This window comes from Syngnathus typhle, linkage group LG17 (genome assembly GCF_033458585.1).
Source record: "Syngnathus typhle isolate RoL2023-S1 ecotype Sweden linkage group LG17, RoL_Styp_1.0, whole genome shotgun sequence".
NCBI classification, from domain to species: Eukaryota; Metazoa; Chordata; class Actinopteri; order Syngnathiformes; family Syngnathidae; genus Syngnathus; species Syngnathus typhle.
Window position 1 is genome coordinate 3,085,003 of NC_083754.1, and position 14,172 is coordinate 3,099,174.

The window sequence follows — 14,172 nt, forward strand, 5'->3', positions numbered from 1 at the left end:
GAAAAGTATTGACGTGTTTGCCAGTTGAACAGCCTGATAGCAATGAAAATTAATTCATCAAAAATAAAGCTGTGGATAAAAAAAAAAGATGAGCCCTGCTGAAATCAGAGTTTTATTTCGAGTCTCCCTGCATTAAATACTGTGTGCATGTATTCAGGACTTATCGTATAAGTTTGATTAAATAAACCACTTTTTGCTTACGTTATAACATTTTGCTGTCTAAAATATAATAAATACTGAGCATGCTTAAGCGAAAGTCATAACCACCCAAATTATTATTATTAAAACAATCACACTCAGGCAAGGCGGCTGTAATTCAGAATGTAACATTTACAGAGAAAATAATTTTGCAAAGTAAAAATTAAAAAAAATCCCCCAAAAAATGTACAGACTTGAAATGCTGATAAAAAAAAATCCCACAATATAATAACATATTAAAACACACATGTACTGATGTGTGTTCAAGGTAATAACAACAATAAAATGAATCGAAACTGCAGATGTTCCTAAAGTTCAGACTCAACATCAGTCACTCTACTCATGTGGGAATTTTAAAACAAAATACTGCTTTGTGGATATGTTTCAAACCACAGTCCATCTGAATTGACAGGATGGTGATAAGCTCTTCCGTGCAAAATACTCAAAAGGGACCAACCTGTTATCCTGTCACCAGGGACACTCAAGCTGTGTTCTCCATTAACTTTCCCTCACTGCTGTTACTGGCAATAAAACATGTTGCGCTTGCTAATAAACAGCCGGAAGCATCATAAGATACTTTTGGTTTCATCTTGAAGGTACACCGTTTTGAAATATTGAAGCACAAATCAGTTTGAAACAGCTGCTATTGTCTTTCTGTTAAGGATACACTGGAATATATATATTTGTTTTTGTCAGACTCACAACACAATTGCAAAAGTACAAAATTTTATAACCCTAAAATACAATTTCACTTTATATTTCCACTGCATTATTTACTTTCTCTGTTCTGATGGAATTCATGGCTAACTTAAATCAAATTCAATTCACATTCTATAAATCCTTCATCTTGGATCTTATTGGCTAAGACAATATGATTTTGTTTATGATAGGCATGTGGTGACTTATGTATTTTTATTGCACTGCACTGTCAAGCATTTGGAGTTTATTTTACTAGTCCAAGTATAGAAAAGTCCAACTTGGCACTGGTTTAAAGGCGGGAACTATAAACTCGGTGCAGCAGCTGAGTCTTGCCTATGTAAAAAATGACTATGAATAAAAATAATACATAGAAGATAAATAATAATAAAATAAAATGAGAAAAATGAAGAAATAAAAACTGGCCCCCGATGAAACAAACTTAGTCGTAATACTTTCCAAGAACTGAAATATACAACAAAATGAAAAATACATTTTTTTCCATTTTGGGACAATACAAGGGGGCTTCCTTCTCAAATTGTCTTTTAATAATGTAATTGAGTCATTTCACTGTATTTCCAAAGCATTCTGGCGTCAATGTTCTAATTGCTATTACTAGGAGCGAGGGGGGGAGTGGGGGGTCAGTTATCACACTGGGAGGGAGAAAAGTAATTATTGAGACCTGCCCAAATGAGTTTGGCCACGGAGTTGAGAGGCCTGAGATACTTAAGTGGATTAGCTGTTTGGGAAGAGGAAGGGGAACACCCGAGAGGATCACAGAGACTGATTTGCATCATCAGCCTTACACCACCGTGTCTAATCCGCATTGCACATCGTGTCGAGAAATAAGGCGAGCGCCTTTTTCCCATGTGGGTCAATCAAACCGACTTCAAATCTATTATTGTGAAAATATGAAAAATCATTGTCTGTTTCGATCAAATGAAAAGATATAAGCTTTGCAACACGTTAAAAACTGCAACGATATAATCCAGTAAATATTCAATAAAATTCAGATTTAATTTGCAGCCATATTTTACTTGCTCTAACAAGCCAGAATAAATATCAGTATAAAAAGCAATATGGTGTCAAATCAAAAATAAAAATCAATATTATTTTAAAACAGGGTTTCATGTCTGTTTTTTCCCAAGCCCTCGCTCATGCGACACAAAGTAGTGGGAACTAAACATCTTTGGGGACGTAAGGAGGTACTTGATATCGGACGCGCGCGCACACGCATGGCTACGTATAGGCGCAATCGTCCACCGACAGCCTTTGACACCTTCTGAGTCCTCCCAACCCCCCGACTCGTCTTTCAATCACCGATCCACCCCCCCAAGCCCAAAACCTCTCCATTTCTCTGTCTGTCTTTCAATGCACATGGTTCAAAAAGCTTACTACATTGGGGCACAAAAGCTCTTCTTATGCATGGTGGAGAAACCCCACTAGAGAGGCCTCCATCCCAACTTGGATAGGAGAGTGCACACAGACAGAGAGCTTTCTTCTCATTACCATTTCCATACAGGATTAAGCCACTTGGCTTTTGGATCTTGCGTAGTATATTTTAACCCTCCTCGACTCCCACGTGCATTCTCCGGCTCTCGGTTAAATGCGCAGTGAGACAATAAGCTCATAAAATAGTTCTTTTTATTTTATTTTCATGTCTATCCTCACATTAACACCGGCGTGAATGAAGAATGTCGTTTATCTCATAAATCGGCTGTCTCGTTTCAGTCTGAACAATAGAATATTAAATGCTATTTAGATTTTTTTTTTTTTTTGTTAAGTAAACATTCCTTGGGGTCTAAGTTGTTTTTAATGCTTTTTTTATGATTATATTATGTGAGGTTGATTTATAATTGTTTCCTTTGGAAACCTTTTATGGTGAATTAGCATTCTTAAATGTCATCCTGTGTAAAGAGACTGTAAAATAATAATGATTAGTCATTTGAAGACACCCAAAAAAATCCTAATGGAGCTAATGAAACCAATATCACTAAATTTGCAATCTCAAATTGATGGTATTATTTAAAATGTATTGAACACCCAGACCCTTTCTGATGCTGTGCTGTTCCATTACTGGTTCTATGGTTATAATCACACTAGGAGATTCAATAAGTTTACCTGAGTAAATGTAAAGTACAGACATGAAAAAAGTACTTTAAAAAATCCAAACTGTACTTAGATAAATTTGTAAAAATGTTAAAATTCATTTGACCTCTTCTTTATATACAATATGCATTTTGATATTTTTTTAAAATGAGCTTTTATAGGCTTTGTAGTGTAAAAAAGCTAGCTAGCCTTGGCTGATACGTTCATGCCATCAAGATGACCTGTAACCTTAACAACTGAGAAATAAATTGTGTATGTATGTGTGTTTTAAAATGCAGAAGAATCTGCTGAGGTACAGCTGCACCACAATGGCTTGAACTCAAAAGTTTAAAAGAATATTATTCCAGGGCGAATACTTGCAAGTGCATGTGAATATGTTTTTCATTCTAAATCAGTGACAAAAGATGGAAAAAGAACAAAAAAAAAAAGGCTATGTGGAATTTTCCTCCTAAATGCTTGGCTCTCCTCCCACCTCGCCGCCTTTCTTCCACCCACTCTTCATTGGGATACATTCATATCTGAAATACTCACGGGCTAAAACAAACTCCAGAGTGACTTCAGGGTCTGGGATCTTCAAATAAACCCGGCCCGGGTGTCATGGGGACCAGGAAGTGGAATTAACTGCTATATTAGCTGACCTTCATCTCGTTGTTTGCCGCAACGTGGCTGGCGAGGTCCGAGGCTGGCCTGTAACCACGGTCTCCGGGCCCAACAATGTGGGCATTTCCCTCGGCAGAAAAAAAAAACCCCACACACACACACACAGGCTTTGGAGTTTACTGAGCAAACAAGAAGAACGGTGCCAAACACTTCTCGCTCCCACATTTCACAATCACTTTTTCTATTGCCATTTTTTTCACCCCCGGCTTTGCTCTTGCTCGTCCATGGAGCTCTGAGAAGCTCGCCGACAGTTCTGGGTCGAGTGTGAGACACAAGTTGTGGGAAAACAAAGCAGTGACCTATGTTGAGATTTAGTGTTTGAAAAAGCATTCACCACGCTGTCAGTATGTCTATAAATCTGGGAATCTTGGTAAATTTTAAAGCTGTTTCTCAACAATTAAATATTATATGTTTGGTTAAGGGTTCCTTAAATATATTTGATTAACATTCAATGTAAATGTCTTATTTCGTAGAGTGTCCCCTCAACAAAAGATCATTTCGGGTCACAGCTGGCCGTGTCATCTTGAAATTGTCTCCCCGAAAACGTGCCGACAGAATGTCAGCAAAATACCAAGTCCCAGTGGGTGATGATGCTGTTGGGTCATTTTGTATGTCTGACAGAAGGCGCTAACAATTTCATCCTAGCAGGCATCAAAGCGCCATGGCCTATCAAAGGCGTTAAAATCGAACGCGTCTCGGTCGGCGTAATCTTCACAGGAGGAGGATTTAAGTCAGGCTGTCTGGCGCAACCGAATCGATCACCTGAGAAATCTCACAAACACACCTTTTAGGTGTCTGGATAAACATCCAATCATTTTCAAATACTTTTATAAATAAATGAGGCTGAATTTTCCAAATTTTCAAAAACTGCTCAAGAATAATATGTTTGTATGGCCTTCAATTGTAAAAAGAACCTTTGCTCAAAACGTTCTAGTGAGCTGGATATTTTTATTGACTTTTTTTTCTTTCTTTTAAAATAAAGTTTGTAAAGCTTTAATCCATAATATTGATTGACTGCATAAACTTTGAGCGTACACAACAATGTTTATTTTCAAGCCATAGTCAGTGTTCAGCGTGTTTTTTTTCTTAGTATTAAAATGTATAAAATGTATTGCTCCCTACTAACTTGGAGTGTACATAAAATAACCTACAATTGATTTTTTTCCCCTCATCAAACCTTCACGAAGTCAATGGAGTAAGTGAGCAGGACGGTAGTATCCAGTCGTTGGCATTTTATTCGTCCTTTGCTTCCAAGAAAAGAAAAGTCAGGCCAAAAACTCCACTCATTCAGTCATATTTGAGATTCCCGAGTGACGCGTGCTGCCTTTTTCCATTTGGACAACAGCATAGTTTCCATCATAAAATACTGGCCTTATCTTTCCTAAATGTTGTTGCGTAAGGTTAAAAAAATGTAACAGCAATCCGATATAATTATAACCGGATTATTTTTAATTCATTTGTATTGCACTGTATATTCTATTTTTGTGTTCACTAATCTATGAGGTCATATATAGTCCAAAAGTAATATTTACCTTTCACCCCCCCTAAAAAAAAAAACATGTATGAAAGAGGAAGGTCAAAATGGAAGCCCTCTCAAATCTTAAATGCTGATTGGCTCTGCCATGCAATAAGATCTACGGCTGATTAAACATATTCCCAAGAGATGTTTGACCTGAATGTTATTTTGAACCTATATGCCATTTTATACTAATCCATAGTTAACAAATGTTAATTATTCTCTTATGACGTTGACATGATACTGATTGGTATGGACAAATGGTGACCAGGATGTTATTTCCTAATATTTTCATAATCTTTTGACCTCTAAACACAGAATACATTTCAAATACTCCTGACATAAATCTTGCTAGCGCATTGCTGATTGCGTTTGCTTTAGTAAGGGCCCGCCAAAGCTAACATTTCTTTTAGGTGGAGAGGAATTATTAGTTGTTAGTTAACCACTCCCTGGGTTTTGCGGTGGATGTGTGCAATTTGTCTCCTCTTCCAGCCACTCTAGGAATATTATACTCAGAAAAGGAAGACTGACAGCACTTCTAACCCTCAAGTATAAAAAAGAAAATAAAAATACAAAATAATTTTATTATGATCGACAAAATGGTTAGTCAATTTGTTTGTGGGTCGTCAAGATTACAAAAAAACAAAACCATCAAATCTTGTGACCACAGTTGTTGAATCCAGGTCCAGAAATTTGAATCCGTCCCGCAGTTTGGCTTTAGCCTCAAGTGCAATCAACCAATCAAGCGGCCGGCAGGTAAACCGAGCTAGCTCATAGGTTCCCGTTTACCTGCCAGCTCAGTTGATTAGAAGCTCTTGTGGATAAATACAAACATGTGGCACAGTTTTTGCTTTCTGGACCTGGATTGGACATCTCTACTCGTTACGGTAAGTTCTATTGATTCCATTTGTGAAACACACAAATATGAGCAAAACTTGACTGATGAGCTAATAACTCAAGATTTTGAGGTCCAACACATTGGATATTTAAAAGTGAGGCTAACATCTGAGACGCATTGAAAGCTCAACTACCAAGCGCTGTGAATAAAGACATGAAATGGCTGAGGTCAAGACTGCATCAATAATACGATAAATCACAATCCCTTGGCCATTTTTTACCGCTGGAATAGATCATATGGAAAAGATAAATACACCGAACCTTTTTTTTTTTTTTTTAAAGACGCCATCATAGAACCCCGTGAGGCTAGTAGGATGTCTCCAACGTGTGTATGTGTACTGTATGAACACTACTTCGTATGTCTGGTATGTCTGACTACGTTCCCGTGTCTTGTCTCCGTGGGAGGTGTTGTGAACAACTCACTGGACACCCTCTTTTCTCGCATCTGGCGCTCGGAAGCGCATGAGAACACATGGGCCCATTAGTTCCGCCTCCGAGTGGATTCCCCGCCTCATCCATACTGGTGTGATCTCACTCGGGGCCCAAGCCAGCTTCCCTCCAGGGAGTCATAACCACCCAGGCATCAGAACAAATAGCTCAGTGCTTACACATACGTCTTTATGGTGGGTGATTCCTTGTGCTGTTTCCAGAACTTCAAAGTATGACATTCAGATAATTGATCTCACCATTGGATTCCTCATCATTTTTATCCTGCTACGTAGTCCGAGAAAAGGGTGTTTCACTGATGTGGGTTGTCTAGGTGTGCTTTGAAGAGGCGGAGAAGATTGAAGTTGTCAAAATGGGGTCTATAAAAATCAATGAGTAGACAGTATATTGTGTTTTAAGCTTCAGAGGAGCTGCCAGGGTGCAGTTTTTATTTTTTTTATTTTTTTTTTTAATCAATCTGGTTTTGATTTGTGATAACCCATTTTAAAAAATATTATTTGAGAAATTAAATCTGTAAAATGTTCCTGCTTTTAAAGAAGAGTTTAAAAAAAAAAAAAAGTGTTTTTTGTAACCCACTGCAGATTTATTTTGTTTTTCCAATTTCTCTATCCTACTATTAAAGTTAATCGAGTTTGACTTGAGCAATTAGAAAATATTTTCTTCTATTGACTGGCCATTGAAAGCAATGGACCGGTAGGAGGCAGTGGAGGAAATGAATGGCAGAGGGAGAGATGTGGAAGGAGTGGAGGCTAGTTTTTCACCAGCTGAGGAAACACGGCAAATGGTTAGTCCAAGTATTTTGTGCATGGCCTCCATAAAAAAAAAAAAAAAAAAAATCAGCTCTGGAGCCAATAAAAATGTTTGTATAAAAAGTTTCAAGAATCCACACAGGAAATAGGTAGACTGCACTTTATTGACAGGAGACCTATACACACATTACCCAGATACAGTTGAGAACAAATTCATCCTGACATCATGGGCAGGACTGTGCAAGTGAGTAGTGAGTAAAAAGTCACTGGGCAGATTAGCAGTTCTTTTTTTTATACAACAATCATCTGATTGCAGCCGCTCATAATGACGCTCAGAGGCCTTGTCTGTTTTGTCATATTTTACGGCCCAAAAATTATTCCATAATAAAAAAATAATAATTAATAAATAATGTCTTTGGCAAAAAAAAAAAAGCTCAATCGGAGTGAGGTGAGGTGATAAACTGTCCTTTTATTTACCTTAAAAAAAAAGGTTGGTAAAGGAAATAATAATACAACAAAGCAAACTGCTGAAAAGAATAATGCAGTATTGATGTTTTCTTTCAAACAATAATTCAAAACTCTCATGACTGATCATACAATTACAGACACATGTTTCAAAGTAAAATGATATGTGTGTATGCATACTTCTTCTTAAAAGCCTTGTAAGGATTTCTTTGACTCCCAAAAGGAGGGGAAAATCAATTTCTGGGTTCTCATCATAAGAAAATCAGATGTGTTAAACATCCATATAGAATTGAGATGAAACAAACAAAAGTGTGAACCTGAGGATGACATCACCACCACGGTATCTGTTGCCAGCCGCTGTTCGCCCCCTCCCCGACATTTGGCAAAGCATCACGTAGACCCCAATCCCCTTTTATTGCTATTTACCTCTTTGCCAAGCTTTGTCGAAAGCACATAGTTTCACAAGATGAATGTGAAAGTGGAAAAAAAAAAAAAAGACCCCACAGTGAAGGTTGCAACCACCACCAGCTCTTGCTGCTCAGGTGGTCTGAGCCACGCTGAGCATAAGTGCACGCCAGAGGAGATGACGCTCCACCCTGGAAGCGTAAATCCAGTAAGAGAGAAGCTGGAGCTGATTTACGCATGGATATCGCCACTGGACTTCAAAATAATACCAAATATATTTCCTGTTTGTATTTGTAAACAAAAAGCTCTCCAAATATTTTTTGCCCATTATTTGACATAAGAATTTTGACATTGTATAAAGAAAAAATGCATATATAAGTAATGCGGGTGCGTTTTGATACACTCACACACCTCATCAGTCAGCAACACAAGCTCATTTGTCTTCATTCATTTCTGAAATGATGTATTTTGTGAAGCAGACAGCTGAAAATTGGACTAAATTGGAATATGCAAACAGGTTGATGTGAGCAATCACTGATTGAGCACCCACTGTGGTAGGTCGTGTGCTGTTTAAAGGCGCACAACAACAACCTTGAGCTGTTCCCCCCCCCCCCCCCCATGCTGTCACCATCCCTATTCACAGAACCGACACGGCAGGAAAACACTAATCATGTCGTCGCCGTTCCGTATAGAAGCAGGAGCTCTATTTAGTGAGATAGCAGCTTGCAATTATACTGTCCTCACAGCGGTGAGGCAAACCAAAGCAATGGAGGCGCTAATTAATTCAGACTTTGACTTTGATAAAACAAGAAGCGGTTCAGTTTGCCGGAATGGCAAACAGATCCAATATGGGAATTGAAATTTAACTTCACTGACATTTAGGGTGTTCACTTCTTGACCTGATGTGACTTTTCACCACGTAGGCTTCAAGCACGCATCGGTGCGCATTGAATCATTTATTCTCACGGTTTGAATAAAAAAAAAAAAAAAAAAAAATGGCTGTCTATTCATAAAATAGCTGGATCTCTGCAACTCTTGTTACAAAAAGTAGACGAAATTTTAGACTAACTAAAACCATGTCTAACTTTGTGCGCAGGTAATGTAATTTTTAACTCTTTTAACTTGTTTAACTCCATAAAATTCCATCAAACAATGCAAAACTCATTGTAACACTGACAAAAAACAAGGAATAAATCCTCTACCACTCCATACCCCCCCCCCTCCCCCGAGAATCCCTTTGAGACTTTAAATTTGGCACGCATGACCGCCTGAGCTGCTGTTTAACACATTACCTTGCAGAGAGGCGCGCACAGGGATGCTGTCATCAAGGTTACTTCATCTTCTTGTTTTTGGCAGCACATGTCTGTATGTGGATATGGGTTTTGCTTTTGAAGCACCTTCAGACTTGGTGACATCCACTTGGGTGTGTGGAATGCACAGCTCCACATGGGTGACATGTATCAAGTGTTTGGAGTTGCCACCCTTCCTTCTCACAAATGCCTCATAAGGATATCCTGCACCTTGGTAGGGGGGTTGTGCGAAATACCTTTAGAAAGATTTGACTTTTTATTTAATTGCAATAATTGTGTGCATGAGTGGAGTTTTCCGTCTTTTGAAAAAAATATTTGCCTTTTATTCTCATTTTTTTTCTGCCTCCCAATTGAAATTGTAAGTCATATTCTGGGAACGAATTTGTGGTTAAGAGCTGTCAGAGCAAAGACAATGTTATTGTTAAGATGGTTTTGCTAAACCAGATGTGCCTTTTGATCATGTTAAGATTTTGCTAAGTCATTATAAAAGTTGAGAGAAATCCTCAAGCTCTTGTACGTATATTCTGGCTGCTTCAGGTGCGATGGCGTGAAGATTAGAAGTTTATCCACTTTTTTTTTTTTTTTAGCAAACTGATATTCACTAACGGTTCTGCGGAAGATTTTGAATAGGAGCGTTCCAGACAGGAAAGCTTAGATAATTGAGGCGTGAAAGATAACTGTGACTCAAAAAGACCCCACACCGTGTCTGATTGTTCTCATTCAAACATTGTAAATAAGACCTATATGACAATTAAAAAAAAAAAAAAAAAAGAATTTAATGGAAAAACAGTTTTGGGTTTTAATTTGTTTTTGATTATCAAGGTCCCACATCGGTTAATAAATGATCATCTATATATTTTTTTATACTGAAACTAAAGGCTGTGATGAAATTAAAACGCCTCTTAAATGATGCAGTCAGTTGTATATAATTCTTTGCCAGAATATAATAAAAACTTGACTTCACTCTTCATTTGAAAAATGTTGGGCGGACCATCTGGCAGAGTTTTTGCAATGTGCTTGTCACTTTTGGGGTTCAACTTAACGATGTATGACAGATAAAACTCAGCGGTCGACAAAATATCTCGCAATCCGTGACAAAGCGCCAGAAATCCTTCCAAAATTTTCACATCATTGCTTTCATTCCGAACATTGAGCTGCCAAAAACTGCATGTGCACGCATTTTCCTAACAAACACTGCCCCCTGCAGGATAGACGATATATGACCCGATGAGTGGCTCTCGTTAAAATTCACACACAATAAACTGAAAAGCATAATTAATCGCTTTTTTTGTGTGTGTGTGTGTGCCTTTTAAGTTTTGCATAATTCATTTCTCAAAGACGCCACAACAGATGTTAGCCGCGAAGCGAATGTGAAGACTCTTTCATGGAAAGATCCATTTATGTCCGAGACAGAATTATTGCTCGAGCAATTGTCGTTTATCGTCAGTGCAAAGTCCTGACTGTGTCTTGAGGCGCACAACTGGGTGGTCTTCCGATCCCAAATTGACCCTTGGTGAAGACCTTTGTGCAGAGGGCCTCAGCTCCAACATGAACCCCACTTTTGTTGTTGTGACAGGGGCCACTGATTCACGACACATTATGTACAAGACAAAGGAACAAGCAGATGGTCTGTTTTCTTTTTAAGAGCATAGCAAGACTTACTGTGTCGAATCAGATGCTTCTCTCGTTACGTTTTAGTTTTTAAATCCAGATATGACAGATTTATATATATATATAAAAAAGCATTTAACATGTTTGGTAATACTTTTCGGTAAAATTATATTATTTTAATTTTTGTATTGTTGCTTTTATTTTAAGTGGGTTTAGCTGTCATAAACTAACTGCAAAGTTTATTGATTAACTTTTGTGATTCATTTTCCATTTCTTTGATAATGCCGTAGATGCCAGATACTATCATTAAATATTTTTGGAAGCATATTATTGTGATCGTTTGACTCTTACTATTCACACATCGTAAAATTAAGTATGATTGAAAACAAATGTTGCGCCTTAATTGTCCGCTAGGGGGCAGAGTTTTTCCCATTATACATTAGATTAGCATGAATTAAGTCAACCACTTTTCATATTTGGTAGCGGATTTTTTTATACAGGTGAAATTGAGCAGGGCCCTTAAGGAATGATAAATAGCACACTTTGAATGTGTTGAACAGTTGAATATGGTTATCTGCGATCAATCTATAGATTATCTGATGCACAGCAAAATAAAAATTCCTTTATTTACCATGTTAAAATAAAAACCAAACAGAAAAAAACACGTTACAAATCTTTTTTCTAAGGGTGACTCAAAAATAATATCTTAGATAAAGCCTGGTAAACTAAAACGTACCACTAGAGGGCGTCATAACGCCGTTTAGGATATGCCATTGAGTCTACTGTTGTTTTTCTGTGGTTTTACATGAGGTCAACCATGAAGGAAGAAGCTTGCCTTACATTCTAGGGAGAAAAATCATACATTTAATGTAAATACAGTATTTTGCATGATTTGCATTTTAAAATGTCAACCAGTCCAAGATCTACCCAGCCTGATGTCAATTGGGATGGGCGCCAGCTCACCTGCTATTCTAATGAGGCCAATTGCTAATGCTTGGATGGAAGGAAGCAAAATTCTGGCAGTGATTGCTCCTTTAACTGTGTTCTTCCAAGCACTTTCTGCATCACTGAAAAGAAATTTGCACTTCAATAGGGACTAAATGTGACGTTCCTCACTTCTATTTATAGACCAGGTAAACAACTGTAGTCGTCAGTCATTTCAAAGTAAACGTTTGTCTTGTTTTTAAATCCACAAATAAGAGCAGCGTGGAAAGTGTTCAGCAGATGTTGGATGATTGACAGTTGTTGCCTCCAACTAACATGGGGGGGGGGGGGGTGATAAACCCATCCGGGAATTTCACGTGACGAGAATATAAAATGCATTACAGCTTCTGTACCAGCTGGATGCTTAGCTGCACGGGAGTCTGATTTCCTGCTGCAACCGATGGTTGACATCGGACCGGTTGGGGATGAAATAAATAGCACAGTCTCGGCAGTCCAGCGGTACCGCTGCGTCAATTGTCTGATGCCAGCCGTTTATTGTGTGTGCAGGTGGAGGCTCGCTCGCTCGCTCGCTCCACGAATCCAAAAGAAAGGCCTGATGCCAACGGCATTTAAGATGAAAGACAAGATGTGAGTTATTGCCAGCTCAGATGGGGCCTACATAATCAGAAAGCCAGAGAAGCCAGATTTTCGCCCACTCAGCGCCTTCTGTTTCCTTTCTCCAAAAAAGAGATTCCCAGTAAAGGTTAACGTGTTTGGGATCAAACTTTGATGCAATTCAGACCTGACTTCATTCTTTGGATGGACTTAGCATGACTTATCTAAACATTATGAGATGCTCTGAAGAAAACAACATGCATTGTTTATTCCGCTGAAAGACGCTCTTGTTCTTGGGGTGATGACTCAGTCCAGCAGATGTTGGTTGTTGCTGACATGGTCTCGGAAGATGACATATTCCGCTCTGCAAAGACCTCAGCTCTGTCTTTGTCATCGCAGATAGATTATGTCACCAAGTGTAAGCGTGTCATTACTCAACTTTTGGCCCACAGTGGGGGAACAATGATCTAATTCCACAAAATTGCAGCCTTCCTACGTCTGCTTTGTAGAAGAAACTCTTCACGTCGAGTTGAATAAAATCGACATTTACAATGGAGGAGGGATTTATTTGGAATTCAATACTCACTGGGTATTGCAGACACCCACAAAAGACAATGACAAAATGTTGAAAGGGTAAAATATGTGAAGGAGAGAAACACGGCAAGCTTTGAGGTGATTAGAATTCTGACATCAAAAATATGATGGCAGCAGTTTGGAAATGCCCGCGGGGTCATCATTGCACAAGATGGAAGACTGAATGCTTTATCCGTGCTAGTCTATTGTGGCAAAATGATGAAAATACTTGGCAGTTTCATCACATCACTCTCATATCATTGGCGGCTGTGGAACAACAACAAAAAAAAAGATCCATGGAACGTCAGCAGAGAACTTGTGCTGGTGGTTGGCATTATGAAAAAGGTTAAGCTGGTTATGTTGACACCAGTATAAAAAAATAAGTGAATATAAGTAATAATAATGAAATAAATGTATCAAAATAAATTAACAAACACCTTGCCAGATTTTGTAGAGATGATGGGTGATTTAATTAATTGTGATTTAAAAATTATTTAAGCACATTTATTTATAGTATATATGATCGGAATCACAATAAAAAAAATCGTTATTTATTTATTAATTTATTTATTTACATTTTTATATTATATATATATATACCTATATTTTTTTATTTATTTGGTCCAACGGTGTAAGACGACAAATTGCAACGACGTCACCGTGCGTCTACCCAAGTTATTTACGAGAGAAGTGAGAGATGCATTCCGGAGCAACCTTGAGCCGCTTGCTCATTTTAGCTGTCAGGTGTTAGATGGCGAAGACTTGAAATTGAGCGTTTACTCCAACGGCGGCCATCACCGAGGGCCGCTCTGAAAGGAAATAACATCTTGACATGACGTATTCGGCGCATAAATAGCATTTTGCTGTGGGGAGGACGACTTTTGCTCACTGCTGCAAGAAAATCGAGTAGGAGTGTTAGTAGGACAGCCCTGTGTGCTTCAATGTGCTTCTTTTACTTCATGCCAAAGGAATGGTGGTAATAACCCAGGACACTGTG